This window comes from Carcharhinus amblyrhynchos, chromosome 5, assembly GCF_965287045.1.
Source record: "Carcharhinus amblyrhynchos chromosome 5, sCarAmb.v2.hapA, whole genome shotgun sequence".
NCBI classification, from domain to species: domain Eukaryota; kingdom Metazoa; phylum Chordata; class Chondrichthyes; order Carcharhiniformes; family Carcharhinidae; genus Carcharhinus; species Carcharhinus amblyrhynchos.
Window position 1 is genome coordinate 54,847,782 of NC_137328.1, and position 17,268 is coordinate 54,865,049.

Sequence of the window (17,268 nt, forward strand, 5' to 3'; positions counted from 1 at the left end):
GTTTGAGTAGATTGCAGCTGTCATTCCCAACCAGCTGCAGCATTATCCCATTCCTTGGCAACACATTGTACAGCATTATTCCCAATAGATTTAAAATAAGTGATCTGGCCAGATTAGGATTGCAACAGAGAAAATTCTCCAAATTGAAATGTTGTCTTTAAAAACCCTTCAGAAGGTTGTGAGCCTGTTACGCTTGTGTTCAAATAAGGTGATGATAGAAACCTTGACCAAGTAACAATAGAAATCTCCACATGTTCCATACTTCTCTTTGAGTTTTCTTCCTTCAGCATCATGTGACTACACTCTCACGCTCCTCTCAACTGTAGTAAAGCCTTCTTGTGTTCACCTTCCATCTCTATTCTGTATCTGTCAGATCAACAGCTATCATTTTACATAGAATTACTAAAATGTGATTCCAGTGCTAAACATACCTTTCACTGCTGCTCCACAGTGCCAGGGATCCGGGTTCGGTTCCCGGCTTGGGTCACTGTCATGTAGAGTTTGCACTTTCTTCCCGTGTCTGTGTGGGTTTTCTCTGGGTACTCTGATTTCCTTCCACAATCCAAAGATGTGTAGGTTATATAGATTAACTATGCTAAATTACCCCTTAGTGTCAGAGGCACTAGTGAAGGTAAATGCGTGGGGTAATGGGGATAGGGCCTGGATGGGATTGTGATCAGTGTAGACTCGATGGGCTGAATAGCCTCCTTCTGTACTGTAGAATTCTATGATTCTTTGAACTTCATTCTTTTAGAGGGACCATTGTCTCCTTAATGCCCTCTCTCACTGTTTCATGATCATTACTTTTGACTGCCTCTATTATATTGTCAAGACCAAAAGTAATTTGGGTTATGATTTTACTAAAAAGTTCCACACTGTCATAAGATACTAACCTCCATGTGACTCATTGCGTTAAGTGCCTTTTCCATTGCCAAACAGACCCTTCTGCCTTTAGCTTCATGGCCTGCACCAATCTAGATGAGGGTAAATATTAAGAACAATATTTCACCTTCCTCCTGTGTTATCTGAAAATGTTGATCTGAATATTTACTCTAGCAACTTCAGACCTGAATTTGAAATCAGTTTCATCCATTCAAACCTTTCATTGTGGATGTTTTACTAACTTACAGTTTTCAGTGCCGTCTTAACAGTATTTTCCATTTGTCAGTTAGAATAAATTGCTAGCTCTTCCAACATTTGATCAGACAATTGTACGCTGAGCTTTTCACAAAGAATATATTCTTGAATAAGAATATGTAAAGGAGGAAGGCTAGCTCTAGCTTGTTGTTTTTCCAAAATGATATAAAGGCACTGATCACTAATAAGAAGTTGTGTAAATACATTGTTGGTTCATTTATTTAACATTGTGCTTCCTGGCAACACAATATGGCCATGCAAGATGGTTGCCACACACAGAAATCCAATGACATCTGTTATAGATAATATCATTAATAGATCGCCCCATGGGCTTGGTGGAATATGAGTTTCCCAATTGAATGAGTGGGGAGAGAGGAATGAGTGGAGCTGCAATGTGTGTTTTTATTGTATGCAATGCCAGCCAAGACATTTGGTATTGCGGTAATTGAAATTCTGTCACTTAAACAATGAGGCCTCAAAATCTTGAAGGTGGGATGCTTTGAACCTCTTGTTGCCTTGAGTAAGCTAGTTGAAGGGCTGCATTCACCATATTCAGTGGGTGCTTCAAAACTTTTGATTAGAATTTGCATTTATATAGCACCATTCATGACTTCATAATGTCCAAAACCACTTTAAAGTCAATGAACTGCTCTTGAAGTGTACTTGCTGTTGCAACTTAAGAATGCTTGTGTTTAGTACAATCATGCTGACACTGTGAATGGTTATTGGTACAGTGTGCGGTGTACCACTGCTCTGTATCACGTGTTGTGTCCAGGTTCTATGTAAAGTAACAAGGTAGGTATCATTAAGGTGCCACAGGGGTGACAAATAGCCAAGATCCATTACAAGTATGAAGTAGATAATGTTGCTCATAAAGCCATCAATCAGAGGTGACAGGATGTTTTCTGTTTCCCATTGATGGATTCTGATAACATCTCTTACCAGTTAAGCTACAGTGAACAATCTGACAAAGATTCATTGACAGGAACTTCCATTTTGACCTTAGTTACTCCCTTTAGACCAAATTATTCCACAACAGCCTTTTCTGTTGAGGTGAGTGCTTTAACTTCTTGCTGTCCATTGTCCATGACCTGAGAGATTGAAGACCATTTTGTCTTTCTTTTTTCTGACCTACTGCCACTTGCTATGAAAAGGGACATTAACCTCAGGGCAACCTGATACAGAAGGTGAAGTCATATGGAATCCGTGGTGAGCTGGTAAGATGGATACTAAACTGGCTTGGCTATAGATAGCAGACAGCAGCAGTGGATGGGTACTTTTCTAACTGGAAGTCTGTGACTAGTAGTGTTCCACAAGGATCAGTGCTGGAGACTCTATTGTTTGTAATATATATAAATGATTTGGAGGAAAATGTAGGTGTCTGATTAGTAAATTTGCAGATGATACAAAAATTGGGGGAGCAGCGGATAGTGAGGAGGATTGTCAGAGGATACAACAGGGCATAAGTTGGCTAGATACCTGGGCCAAAAGATGGCAGATGGAATTAACCATACAAATATGAAGTGATGTGATTTGGAAGGTCTACTACAGAAGGAGCGTATACAATAAATGGTGGAGTCATTAGAAATATTGGCATACAGATGGATCCAGGCATACAGATTCACAGTTCCCTGAAGGTGGCAACTCAGATGGACAAGGTGGCCAAGAAGGTGTATGGCATGCTGGCCTTCATTGTTGGGACATTGAGTATTGGAATTGGAAAATCATGTTGCAGTTGTATAAGACTTTGGTTCAGCTGCATTTGGTGTATTGTGTACAATTCTGGTTGCCACACTATCGGAAGAGTGTTTTTGCATTAGAAAGCAGGATGTTGCCTGGTTGGGAGGATACGGACTATGAAGAAAGTTTGAACAAACTTGGATTGTTTCTATTGGAATGTTGGAAGGTGAGAGGGGACCTGATAGATGTTTACAAAATTATGACAGGTTTGGATAGAGTGGAAAGTCAAAGTCTTTTTCTCATGTTCAAGGCGTCAATTACTCAGGGGCATAGGTTGAAAGTGAGAGTGGGAAAGTTTAAAAGTGATGTAAGGGGCAGGTTTTCACACAGAGGGTGGTGAATGACTGGAATGCGCTGCCAGTGGAGGTGTTGGAAGCAGATTCTACAACAACATCTGGATAGATATGTGAATAGGCAGGGAATAGAGGGATATGGACCACATGGAGAAAAGAATTGATTAGATTAGAGAGGCATTTGTGTTGGCAAAGATTTGGTGGGCCAAAGGCCTGTTCCCATCCTGCTGCTGCTAAAAAACTAGCACAACCGGCCAGGAGAATTGCATGGAGGGGGCAATTCAAAGAATTCCCGCAAGCGTTTGCGTCCCGCTAGCATCTCCCAGCGCCGGATTTCCGGCATGGTCTGCTCTGCGTCAGAAATTGGCAGGGGGATGGGGCCAGCATTTTAATGATATCTAATTCTTAATTCTCCAGTCCCACTAGCCTCTCCCACCCCGTCAGAGTGTTTCACTCCATCTTACAGTAGCTCCCTACTTTCAATGAGCTAGCAGCCTCATCCCGGTGGAATTAGGGGCCCCCCAGAGAATCAGGCAGTGGGGAGTGGTGCCCCTGGGCATTGGTACCTTTGCAGCACCAGCCTGTGTCCTCTTGGACTGCCCAAGGGACAAAGTACTCATTCCCGAGAGGCACCTTAGCACTGCCCATACAGCATGCTAAGGGAATGTGGCCCAATGGGGGGCCCTGGAGGGGGCTGATGTGGGCGGGGCCAAGCAGTTGATTGGTGAGGGTGGTGTGTCCTGCTGCCACTCTGCCTAGGAATCGATGGGGGCAGGAGGGAGGCCAACGGTCGGGGTGGGCTGTAGCGGGGGTCCTGGGAATAGTCAGGAGGACTGCGATTGTGGGGGTATGGGGGGGATAGCACTGCAGGGGTCCCGGGCTGGCTAGCAATTGAGCCAGACAATCGGGAGACTGACAGTTCAGGGTCACTGCACATACGCAAAGGCCTGTTGGTTTCAGCCTCCTGGGTGGGAATAGGCCTCATCCCTTGAAATTGAATGATATTCATGCTGGTGGCCTCTGCAGTGCACAGAGTGTGGGAGATTCTCGTCTGAATTCCCACTGAAAAAAACAGCATGAATTACTCCAATTTTCCTGCAAATTCAACACTTAGAATTTTTTTGGGAGAATTCCGCCCAACATTTCTTTTATCGTGAAAAGTCACCTCAGCCTCAAACATTAAATGTAAAGTATTTGTGGATGCAAGCCATACCTCTGAAATCACTTTTCAACGTACAATAGGTAGCTATTTCACCTGCTGTATTCATCAAGAGGCCGATTACCTGCTTGTTAAAATTCTTTACTTTGATTATTTTCATTCATTTCTGATTAGTTTATTAGTCTACCTTGCAGATGAGACATTAAACCAAGGCCTCATTTGCACCCTTGGGTGGATGTAAAAGATCCCATGGCATTATTTCCTGACAGATACTCATCCCTCATTCAAGATCAATAAAACAGGTTATCTGGTTATAATGATACTGCTGTTTAAGGGAGCCGGCTGTACACATGTTTCCGATGTTACAACAGTGGTGACACTTCAGGGGTACTTCACTGATTGCAAAGCATTTTGGGGCATGCTGTGGTCATGAAGGGCACTATTTAAATGTAAATAATTTTTAAACATTGTGAACAACTGTTGTTATGAGGCCAGTTGCAAGAAACTGAAGAACCACCAATAATTTGCCCTGCATGACTGATTCCTCCGTTACGGTGACTGAGGGGGGTTGAATCTGCCAATAAATCTCACGCTGCTCTCTGTATTTTATCTAACTGGAGATATAATCTGCAGTGAGAATCAGAAAACATCCTGTCATCTATGGTTGCTTACTTGATGAATAATGTGACCTATCTCACACAAGTACTGTGTTTTTCTATCTGATTTGTCATCTCTTTGGTGCCTAACAAACATCTACTTTTTTTCTCTCTCCACTAGCCTCGTAATGTCTAATAGCCAGGTCTCATATTCCTGCTTATTGATGCTATGAAGAGAAGATAGATCGGCATAATTGATGGTATCTGAGTGACTTTGAATTTATGTGAAATTAATCTTAACTGCGCAGCAACATAACATGCTGAAGCAAAAGAATGGGTTGGTTTCAATTTTGGATCTAGCTGCACTCAAGATAAAGGTGGATACATCCTCCATCTGTCAAATACGGAGTGAAACATTCCATTCACTCTGGGATCTGCAACACTCAGTCCTTTCCTCAAGTGGTGGTGACCTGATGATATAGCACACAAAACACTCCGGTTGTAATGCGTATATTAAACTTGCTTCATTTGGGACTGAGTCACCAGTCTGTGGTCTCTGAAAAATATAATACATTGTTTTAGCATTATTTTAATGATGTGTTTTGCATACAGTGATCATTCAAATTCTCTGAAACATTGTGATTTCCACATTATCTTGGCTTTGTCTTTGGGTACTTCTAAGTTCTTTTCTTACCGTCGTATATTCCTTCACTGACTTTTTTTTCTATATTATCTAACAATTCAGTGTTTTTACTTAAACAACTTGCAAGTTTCTTAACACACTCATTTCTTTTTGCTGATTAGAATAGCTAAGTACTTTTTGTTGCTTACACTTCTCCATTATTTCTTGATTCTACTTATATATCTTTCAATGTTAGGATCTAAGAAAGAGTTTTCCTTGAGACATTTACTTGTCTTTTCTATCTACAGATGTTGGCTGACCTACGGTATACCTCCAACACTTTCTGGTTTTCTTCCAGTATTGCTTAATGCATATTGTCAGATACTTAACATTAACATGCTGGACAAACTGATTATACATAGAGTCATGGATGAATCACAATTTCCTCGAACTGAGCAGAAGGAAAATTAAAGCTATTATTTTTAGGCTCCACCATAAATCTGCTCCTTTTATCCTGAATCATTTTGCCCAGCCAACTGTTCAGCCTAACCCGAATGTGTGAACTTTAATCACCTGTTTTTCCTAGAGTTGAGCTTCAAGCTCCCCATTCCAATGCATCACCATTTATTTATTTATTTATATCTATCACTTCCCAGTCCTTTGGCTAACATCAAGCATTAGATCAAGCCCAAGATCAGGTGTGTTGCCATTCTTGTCAGCTTGGATCATGTATATCTCGCTAGTGAAATTCAATTTGGATTTGAATTGGTCTTTGGAGCAAACATGGAGATGGATTAAGGGTTTGCCCAGTCCACTCAGCACATTGGCTTTGCAACTTTAAGAATGGAGCAATTAAAAAAAAACTCTGCTCAATTGTTTGCCTTCAGCCAATCTCAGTCCCTTTCTCTCAGGGAGATAGATATCTGTCCACTGACTGGTGTTTTGCAGTCCCCTCCCTCAGAGATCCATCTACATACACACTGGGATCTTTCAGATCCTCTCCCTTAAGGGTTTACCATAGCTCCATCATGACCATTGAATTCTTCTACAACGTTTCTTTGCTGGCCTCCCATCCTTTAAAAAAATCTTATTCAAAATGTTCTCTGTCACACACTAAGCCACAATTGCCCATCATCCCATATTAAATTTAAAATCATTATTCTAATTTTCAAAAGTTCTCTATGACCCTCTCCAACTTCTGAAATGCCTTAGCCTGATTTCCCTGCCACCATAATCCCTAACTCATCAATACTTGATTTCTTACGTTTAACCTTTGCACCAGTTCCCCTGTATTATCTGTATATTTGGTAGCAAATCCTTCAGTTCCATATCTCTTGCTTCTGGAACACAATCCCTAAAGCCCTAAACTATCTTCAGTTCTCTTTAAAATTGATTGACCATCTTCTCAACCAAGCTTTTGGATAATGACCCGTAATCTTCCTCTCCGTTCTTCTATTTCCATTTGTTAAGTGTTCTGGGCTTTTATATTAAGGACACAATTGATAGGCAATAATTTACTGTTCGTATCAACAAAATATCAAATGCTAATGACTGAGTGAATATAGCAATATATAAGGCACCCATTGAACTTATGTCTCACTTTTGAGAAAGCCTCCTTAATGTTTTATTTAGATGTTGCCTGTGTAATACTAACTACAAAGGGTGTTATTTAGAGAGTACATTTCTTTCATTGAGTGGTAATAGGTTAGTGGTCAGTTCATATTATATAAGTATTGATTTATTTTGGTAAAAGTTTGTGTTCTATCCATTTTCTATCAGAGTGCCATTAGTTCTGTCATTTTAATTGTTCTCCATTGTATTGTCAAATATTTTATGTAATTAATTTAAAGCAAGATTGTAATCTAACTCTACCTGGGGTTATTTTGAGTTGTAAATTGTAACTTTTTAAAACACCTTCTAGCAGTAGAATAAATACATTTATGTAAATACTGAAATTGAGGCCTTGGGAGAGGGTTAGATGTTGTTCTGAAATGTATATAATCTATTATATATGACAGTTGACTTTGCAAATTGAGGATTCATTCTTTTAGGTGAAACATCACTGGCTAATTCTCCCACAATTGTGCGTTCTAGCTATAAAACTATTGGTAATTTAAAATGTAACAAAAATAGGCTGAAAACCTGAAATTAAAAATACAAATTGTAGAAACATGCAACAGGTCAGTCAGCAGCTGTGGAGGAAACTGATAGAGGATGAAACACCTGAAACATTAAGTGCTGTTCACTTGTTTGGTTTTAATCTTGTGAATTTGTTTACTATTGATGCTCTCTGTGCTTGATTAGTTAAGCCTGGGTGCAGACTCTGAGAAAAGAATAAACTGTAGAAGCTACTAGAAGAGCTGTAAGCCTGGAGTAGACATTTTAGAGAATTGTGAATAAAACCTGTCACACAAATAGAAATTAGTGTAATCACAGCCTAACTCCAGGGTATAAAACAAACTGGAGGAAAGTTAAATTTAGCAACTCCAGCACTGCTTCTTTCTTCGTCAGGAGTTCCACCCACGGTATTGGTGGATTTCATGGCTCAAAACCTACCACTTGCTTGTTGCAGGGATGGACAGGCTAGATGTGGTTTTAATCCACAAGAAACTGATACTTGTACATAGGTTCAGAGCAGAAGATCATTAAATAATTGAGGAGACCAAAGAAGACACGGCTATGGTTAATGCAGCGTTAAGAGCTCTCAAAAAAATACTTTGGCCCAAAGAAAAGTGTGGTGATTGAATGATTTACACTCTCCAGAAATTCCAGGAAAACAGTGATCCCACAAAACAATATATGGCAGCGTTGCAGCAGTTGGCTTCTACATATAAATTTGGCACACTAACCAGTGAACTAATTTGAGATCAATTAATTGAAAAGACTTGAACTTCATGAATTAGGGAAAGTCTTTTCATTGAGGACAATAGTTTTGCATTGAAAAAAGCCATGACCTTGGCTGTCCAAATTGAATCTGCCATGTTTGATTTGAAGAGGTTACACAAAAATGCACCCTTCGGCTTAGAGTTGCAGACATAGTTTGCCAAACCAACTCAAATACAGGAGTTATGGATAGAGAGACCTCAGCAGCATGTGCGCCATCAGTCAGGTGCCTTCAAATCTGTGCTCAAATTTTGAAAATTCTCCTAAGTAACAACACCATGTCCAGCTTTAGGAAAAAATTGTGACTTGAGCTGAAAGAGAAATCATTTTGCAAAGGTGTATAGATTGTTAAAGAAGAGGACTTAATCAGTTTGGCATGTGGCAGAGTCTCTTCCTGAGAGTGAGGACTGGCATGTAAATAATATCATGAACAGAAAAGCACCAGAACATTTTAAAGAACATTTAGTCAAGTTTGCAGGTTCTTGGTATTGTTGTTCGTTAATGTTGGTATGAATAATCAGTTTTGAATGACAAACTGATTGTTTTGTAAAATTTGAGGTGGTTGCCATTTGCAATCTGTGTCAAAGTGTCATAGGAGCTAAAAACATGAGAAGCACACAGCATCATTGAGTGAATTGACTTGTTGATATGGACATTGAACCTAATCATTATAGGGTACAAAAATAGTGAACTTAGACCATTAAGACAGTCAGTAAAGCTTCCATTCCAGACAAGGATCCATTTCCTGTGATCCATGATCTATCAGCATCATTTCATGACACCACGGTATTCACAAAGCTCGATATATCATAGAATCCCTACAGTGCAGAACGAGGCCATTTGGCCCATTGAGTGTGCAATGACCACAATCCTACCCAGACTCTACTCCTGTAATCCCACTCATTTACCCTGCTAATCCCCCTGACACGAGAGTCAATTTAGCATGACCAATCAACCTAACCCACACATCTTTGGACTGTGGGAGGAAACCTGAACACTCAGCAGAAACCCATGGTACCTATTCCACTTTTTTTAGCTTACTAGAACTGGTGCTTTTGAGATGTTAGAATCATAGATTCCCTATAATGCAAAAGGAGGCCATTCAGCCCTTCGAGTCTGCACCGACCACAATCCTACCCAAGCCCTCCTCCTGTAACCCCTCATTTTTACCCTGCTAATCTCTCTGACACTAGGGTCAATTTAGCATGGCCAATCAACCTAACCTACACATCTTTGAGGTGCGGGAGGAAACCGGAACATCTGGCGGAAACCCACGCAGACATGGGGAGAATTCCAAACTCCAAACAGTTCGTTTGGAGGCCGGAATTGAACCCAGGCCCCTGGCATTGTGAGGCAGCAGTGCTAAACACTGCGTCACCGTGCCGCCCATTGGCATATCTTCAGATACCGCCAGCAGAGCAAAGTTGATATCTTAAAGCTTTTTTTCACTCACAAAGGCGTATTTCATTACCACAGAATGGACTCAGTTCTGTATCTAGCGCATTCCTGAAGATTGTATCCTCAGTTTGTCAGACGTTGAGGGGATGCTCAACCTATTTAATGACATCTCTATTCATGGAAGAGACAAAGCCGAACACCATCAGCAGTTACTGACATTGCTCACTCCATTCATACAGCACAATTTGATGCTCAATAAGGACAATTACACATTTGCTGCATCAGGGATTGATTTTCTAGTGTACAAGTGAATGCACTTCTGACCCAGATTAATGTGAAAAAGTTGCCATTGTTTCTCACTACTACCAAATTTTACCATAAATTTGTTTCTAAGTATGCAGAGCCCGTGAAGTCTCTGGAGGCTATTGTGCAAAGATGCATAATGAAATGGACAGTACACAGCAAATGGTGTTTGATATGTTTAGGGCAAAGAAAGCATCTCTGCCAGTCCCCGTGCATTACAACCCACATGCAGAAACATATGTCACAACAGATGAGTCAGGAAATGCAATTGGAACTGTGCTCTCACGTACATTGAAGGAAGCAAATGATTTGTCACATATTCATCATGCCCGTTTTCAGAAACTGAACGTGAATACTCTACTGCAAGCAGAGGCACTAGCCTGTATCTATCATTATGAACAAAGAACAAAAAACAAAGAAAATGACAGCACAGGAACAGGCCTTTGGCCCTCCAAGCCTGCATGACCATGCTGCCTGACTTAACTAAAACCCCCTACCCTTCCGGAGATCATATTCCTCTATTCCCATCCCATTCCTGCACTTGTCAAGATGCCCCTTACAAGTCACTATGGTATCCGTTTCCACTACCTCCTCGGCAATGAGTTCCAGGCAATCACCACTCTCTGTGTAAAAAATCTGCCTTGTATATCTCCTTTAAATCTTGCCCCTCATACCTTAAACCTACGCCCTCTAATAATTGATTCTTCCACTCTGGGAAAAAGCTTCTGACTATCCACTCTGTCCATGCGTCTCATAATCTTGGAGACTTCTATCAGGTCGCCCCCTTCAACCTCCGTTGCTCCAGTGAGAACAAACCAAGTTTCTCCAACTTCTCCTCATAGCTAATGCCCTCTATACCAGGCAGCATCCTGGGAAATCTTTTCTGTACCCTCTCCAAAGCCTCCACATCCTTCTGATAGTGTGTCGACCAGAATTGAACACTATATTCCCAGAGTTGCCTAACTAAGGTTCTATAAAGCTGCAACATGACTTGCCAATTTTTAAACTCAATACCCCGGCTGATGAAGACAAGCATGCCATTTGCCTTCTTGACTACGTTCTCCACCTGCATTGCCACTTTCAGTGACCTGTGTACCAGTACACCCAGATCCCTTGGCACTTGTATCTCTGGGCTGAAAAGTTCACTATCAGCACCAAGTGCTAACTACATTGTTAACCGTGTCATTGACCTCCATGGATATACAAATGGTAAGATTGCCTCCATCAATACAATTTTGAGGTTAAGCATGCTGCAGGTTCACACTGCGGAGCTGATTATGCATAACCCTAACCTCAAATTTGTAGATCTGAGTGCAGTTTTCAGAGAGCTTTGTATCTCAAAGACTATTTCTGTCCTTAGAGAAAGCTGAAAAGTTGAAGTCTGACAAATTACTCAATGTACTTATGTTTGTTGTCCAGGGTGGTTTAATTGAAAAAAAAGTTTTTAGTTTTAAAGGTGAAAAAAGATGTGTTGTTCATTTTTTATGTGTCTGATTATGTGAGTCTGTTTACCACTGATGCTCACTGTGCCTATTACATGTGGACTCAGCAAAAAGTAAACAAACTGTAAAAGTTGCTAGAAGCAAAGAGCTGGAAATATGGAGCAGGTATTTTTATGCACTCTGAGCAGATTCTGCCATACACATAGAAACAAGTGTCAAACCTGCCTAACTCCAAGGCATATAGAATACAACTGTCCATTCTCCCAATAAACTATTCCCTCCTGGAATACTTACTGTGTGTTTTTATGTTTGGCTAATGACAGCTGTCGTTTCAATATGAATCATGCACATGTGTCATTAGCCTTGTTATTTAATATATATTCAGCTCTCCTGTCAGAAGATTGATGTAATAATATTTGTGTACATTTTCAATTTTGGATAATTCTATGTGAAAAAAATACCCTCCTGAATGTCTATATACTTAAAATTATTTTATTCTTTCATAGTATGTGGACGTCGCCGACAAAGACAACAGCATTGTTGTCCACCCCTAATTGCCCTCGAAGTGTTGATGGTGAGCAGTTTTATGGAACCGCTACAGACCAATTGGTGCACCATTGGTAAAATTACAACAACCAAGGATGGGATTTTCTGGCTGCGCTCACCCCAAGACTGGAAAATCCTGCCTGAAGTCAACAGACCTTTGCATGGTCTGACCGCACCCCTCCTGCCCAATACGATTCAGAACATGAAAATTCCCCCGCTTGTGTTTACATTGCGTCTTTAACTTAGTGAATCCACCCCAAGGAATTCTGTAAGTATTAACATTTAAAATATGACTCTGAGGTATGTAAAGATATAGGCAGATGACTGAAAGCTGAGTCAGAATTAGGCTTTAAAGAATGTTTTAAAGGAGGAGGCAGACAAAGATTTAGGGAGAGAATTCCAGAGCTTAGGGCCTTGTCAGCTAAAGGAACAGGCACCAAAGATTAGAGTGATTAAATTGGGGATGCTTCAGAGGCCAGAACTAAAAAAGCGCTGATATCTCAGGGTGGTGGTGGAGAGGGTGGCTGTTGATCTGTGGGGAAATTATTTAGAAACGGAAGGATGAAATAATGAAGGGACTTGAAAACAAGGGAGAGAATTTTAAATTCAAAGTCTTGCTTAACCAACAAGGAAATGGGTGAACAGGACTTGCTGAGAGTTAACATACACAATATAATTATGAAGAGACCTCAGTTTTGCAGAGGGTGGAACATGGGGTGCAGTGTATTACAGTGCTGTTAGTCATGCAGAGGAATGCAGCTGGCTAGAAATGCATTGGAATATTCAAATCTCGAAGTAACAAAGGCATGGCTGAAAATTTCAGGAGAACATGAACTAAGACAAGGGCAAGAGTTAGGCAATGTTACAGAGATGGAAAAGATGGACTAGTGAAGGCATGGTAGAAACATAGAGAATAGAGACAAGAGGTGGCCATTCAGCTCTTTTCCGCCATTCATTATATTCATGTCTGACCATCCAACTCAATAGCATGATGCCACTTACCCTCATATTATTTGATCCTCTTTGCCAAGAGCTATACGTAACTGCTTCTTGAAAACATACAATGTTTTGGCTTTCTGTGGTAGTGAATTCCACAGGCTGATCACTCTCTGGTTGAAGAAATGTCTCCTCATCTCTGTCCACTGTCTGGATCCTCAGATTGTGACTCCTCATTCTGGGCACTGCGACCATCAGAAACTTCATTCTTGCATCTACCTCGTCTAGTCCTGTTAGAGTTTTATAAGTTTCTATGAGATCCCTCTTCATTCTTCTGAATTCCAGCAAATTAACTGACTCAATCTCTCTTTATATGTCAGTCCTGCCATCCCAGGAATGAGTCTGGTAAACCTTCTCTGCACTCCCTCTGGAGCAAAAACACCCTTCCTCAGATAAGGAGACCAAAACTGCACACAATATTGTAAGTCTGGCCTTACCAAGGTCCTGTATAATTGCAGCAAAACGTTCCCACTCTTGTACTGGAATCCTCTCGCTATGAAAGCCAACATACCATTTTCTTTTTTTTAACTGCCTGCTGCAGTAGCTTCAGTAACAGGTGTACGAGGACACCCAGGTCCCTGCACCTAATTTATGGAGCACTGAGCCTTCATCAGGTGAATGAGGATTTGTGTTCACAAACAGGTCACATACAGACACAAACTCAATTTACAATATAATAGTTGGAATGTGAGTCTTTATAGGTAATCAAGTCTTAAAGGTACAGACAATGTGAGTGGAGAGTGACTGGTACACTAATATTGTTTGTACCTTTAAGACTTGATTACCCGTAAAGACTCGCATTCCAACCATTATCTTGTAAATTGAGTTTGTTTCTGTATATGCCCTGTTTGTGAGCACAAGTCCTCACTCACTTTATGAAGGAGCCTGAGACTCTGAAAGCTACTGTTGCCAAATAAGCCTGCTGGACTTCAACCTGGTGTTGTGAGACTTCTTACTGTGCTTATCCCAGTCCAACTGGGGCATCTCCACATCATGCCTAATTTATGGCCAAGAACTTGCCTTGTGGTTAAATAATTATAGAATAGAATCATAGGGCCTGATTCTCTCGTCGCAATGTGCTAATTTTTGGTGCGTTGTGTTAGGAGATGCATGTGTTGGCCATTTTGCAGGATTCACACGTGTTCCCGATGCATACGCGTCTCCCACTGTCAGAGAACGGGCAGAGTTGAGACCATGCTGGAAACCGGCAGGAAGACAAGGTAAGTGATTTTAATCTATTTTTAATATAAATTAAATGTCATTATTGGGCCTACCCTTGGGGGGGGGGGGGGGGGCGGGGTGGGGGGGGGCTGGTATCAGCCAGGGTGGGGTGGTCTGCTGGGGTGGTGGGGGGTCTGCCAGGGTGGGGGGAATCATCAGTGCTAGGGTATGCAACTGAGCTGGCCAGCAAATGGGAGGCTGACAGATCAAAGCCACTGCGCGTGTATAGAGGCCTGGAACTGTCAGACTCCGGCGTGAATAGGCCCTGGCCCCCGAGCTTTTAATGATGTTCATGATTGTGATTTCTGCATTGTACAGTGTGGGAGATTTGAATCTGAACTCTCACTGAATAAACAATCGTGAATTACACAATTTTCTTGCCAATTCAGCATTTTTTTTGGGAGAATTGCCCCATTGAATGCCTACAGTGCAGACGGAGGCTATTCGGCCCATTAAGCCTGCACCAACAACAATCCAACCCAGGCCTTATCCCCCTAACCCCACATATTTACCTTGCTAAACCCTTGGCATTAAAGAGCAATTTAGCATTGCCAATCCATCTAACTTGGATATCTTTGGACTGTGAGAAGAAACCGGAGCACCTGGAGGAAACCCATGCAGAAACAGGGAGAATGTGCAAACTGCACACAGTCATCTGAGATGGAATTGAACCTGGGTCCCAAGTACCATGAGGCAGCATTATTAACCACTGTGGCACCATGCAATCCCATAATTTTAAATAATGCATCAAACCTGTGAATTGTCCAGTTCAACCTTAACCAGTTATTTGGAAAAGAGTGGAATTGGTAGCTATGGACTGGAATTTGTACCAGGGATCAAAGATGGTGGCTTCTCTCCCAATATTTAATCGGAAGCAGTTGCAATTCATCCCATACTGGATGTTGGGCAAGTGGTTTCACAGTGTAGAGCCAGGAGAAGGATAAAGAGAGGTGAAGGAGAGGTAGGACTGCCATATTGTGGAAATTGATGAGTTACGTCTGAGGAATAATAAATAGATGAGAACTAGAAACGTGTGAGTAACAACAGAGGCAACAGCGCTGAGAATAAAGCTAGAACAGGTCATTCTCTGGCTGACAGCCCTGGTGAGAGTGGAACCAGGCTTGTGCAGCCCCAGCCAGCTGGAGGAGGGTGCAGGGAACTTGGAGAAGAATATGGTGGTCAAGTATTGTTTCAATCCGCCAATGAATAAACAATAAAATCCTTGATAACACATTCTATCACACTATCAGATACCTCCCTAACATACACTTTTGTCTGCTTTCATCAGAAAATGTGACAGCTTGCATAAAGTAAAAAGGACCAAATATTTCAGACTCAGGTCGTTGTCAGAACTACACCATTTCCTGTTTTCATGCTATTTTCAAAATGTCGTGTACTTTTAAATAGTTTTTTTAAACTTCTAAATCCCATGTGACGGCCCTTTCAGCCAAATCACCACAGGAAGTACATTCTAAACTACTTAGCAAGGGAAGAACCTTGGATTCATGCCTGTTAGTAAATGCATGGCATCAAATTACAATCATCCGCTTCTGTTTCTTTCACATTCTTAATCAACTGTGGTGTTTAAATAAAGAAACATAGTATAATTATTATTTTCGCGTAAGAGTATTCCAACTTAAATTCAAAATTCGGTCTTGTTGTCCTTTCTTAACGAACTGTATTAACTCCAGTGATTTGTTTTGCACATACAGGTGTCTTGCTATGATTACTATTAATTATGGATTGTCGTATTATGGTAACAAAATGACTAATAGTTTTCCTACGGCCGTTAATTTGTGATTTGCTTTGTGTACGTTAATGTTTATTATCAAATACAAAGAACGCGTGAAAAAGACACCACCATGTGCCACAATTCTGATTGCCAACAGATTTAAATATTACGGGCGTTTAGTATCTCCAGTCTTATTGTCGTAAGGAATTGTATGTTCCTGTTGTATTTATTCAAAAATAAAATCTTTATGCCCCTTCTGTGCATTTTCCAATTATAGTAAACGCATTACTTAAGAGTAGTTTCCGAATTTTTTGGCTGGTTTTATACATTGGTATGTGTCATTTCTCACCTTTAAAATAGCCTGTTACCTACAGCCTCCGAGAGGTCGAGCGTACAAGCACTGTACAAGTTGCTAAGCGTATTTTGTTTTTCATTTCCTCTCTTACCCAAACACAATATATCAAACAAAGCACACAAGTTGTAGCAAATTTGTGAATTAAACTCCTTTGAAGGGGCGCCCAGTGGCGTCACATTCGGCGGAAGGCAGTTCCATGGAAGTGAACCTACCTGAGCCTCGGGCACCAATCGCAGAACACGTTTGAGTGTCAATCAGAAAGATAATAAGAATGGATAAATGCTGCTCCGAGGATTGGATATTAGAGAGAGATTCAGGTTATTTATGAATGAGATCGAAATGAATGAGGGGGCGGGAGGTGTTGGAAGAAGAGAAAGAGAAGTGGAATGAGTAGGGGAATTGGTGCCCCAGTTCTCAAGCAAATCATCACGAACGAATAAAGTTTACTCCAGCTAATCCTAAAACTAGTCTTAATAGATTATTTTTTAATTTCTAAAATAAAGAGAATAAGGCAATATGAGAAAATGTAAATACTTCAAATCAAAACGGCTTAAATTTTGCTTTAAGCGAACTAGGTTGGCTTCTGAGTAACTTGTGTTCCTTAAGAATGTGGATAATAACTTGTAGACTTTTGGGGGAGTTTTTTGATAGAGGAAGATTCCGCTGGAAGTCCCGCAGGAGGGAGGGAGAGGAGATTCAGTGTGAAAGTTGCTCTCCAGTTAACTGCAGTCAGGGCCAGGAAGGGAAGAATGAGGCAGGGAACCCACACTCGGCCCCATACAGCCAACAAGGCGGGAATTTACTAAAGAATGCAGACACAAGAGGAAGCTGCCCGAACGCCCCTC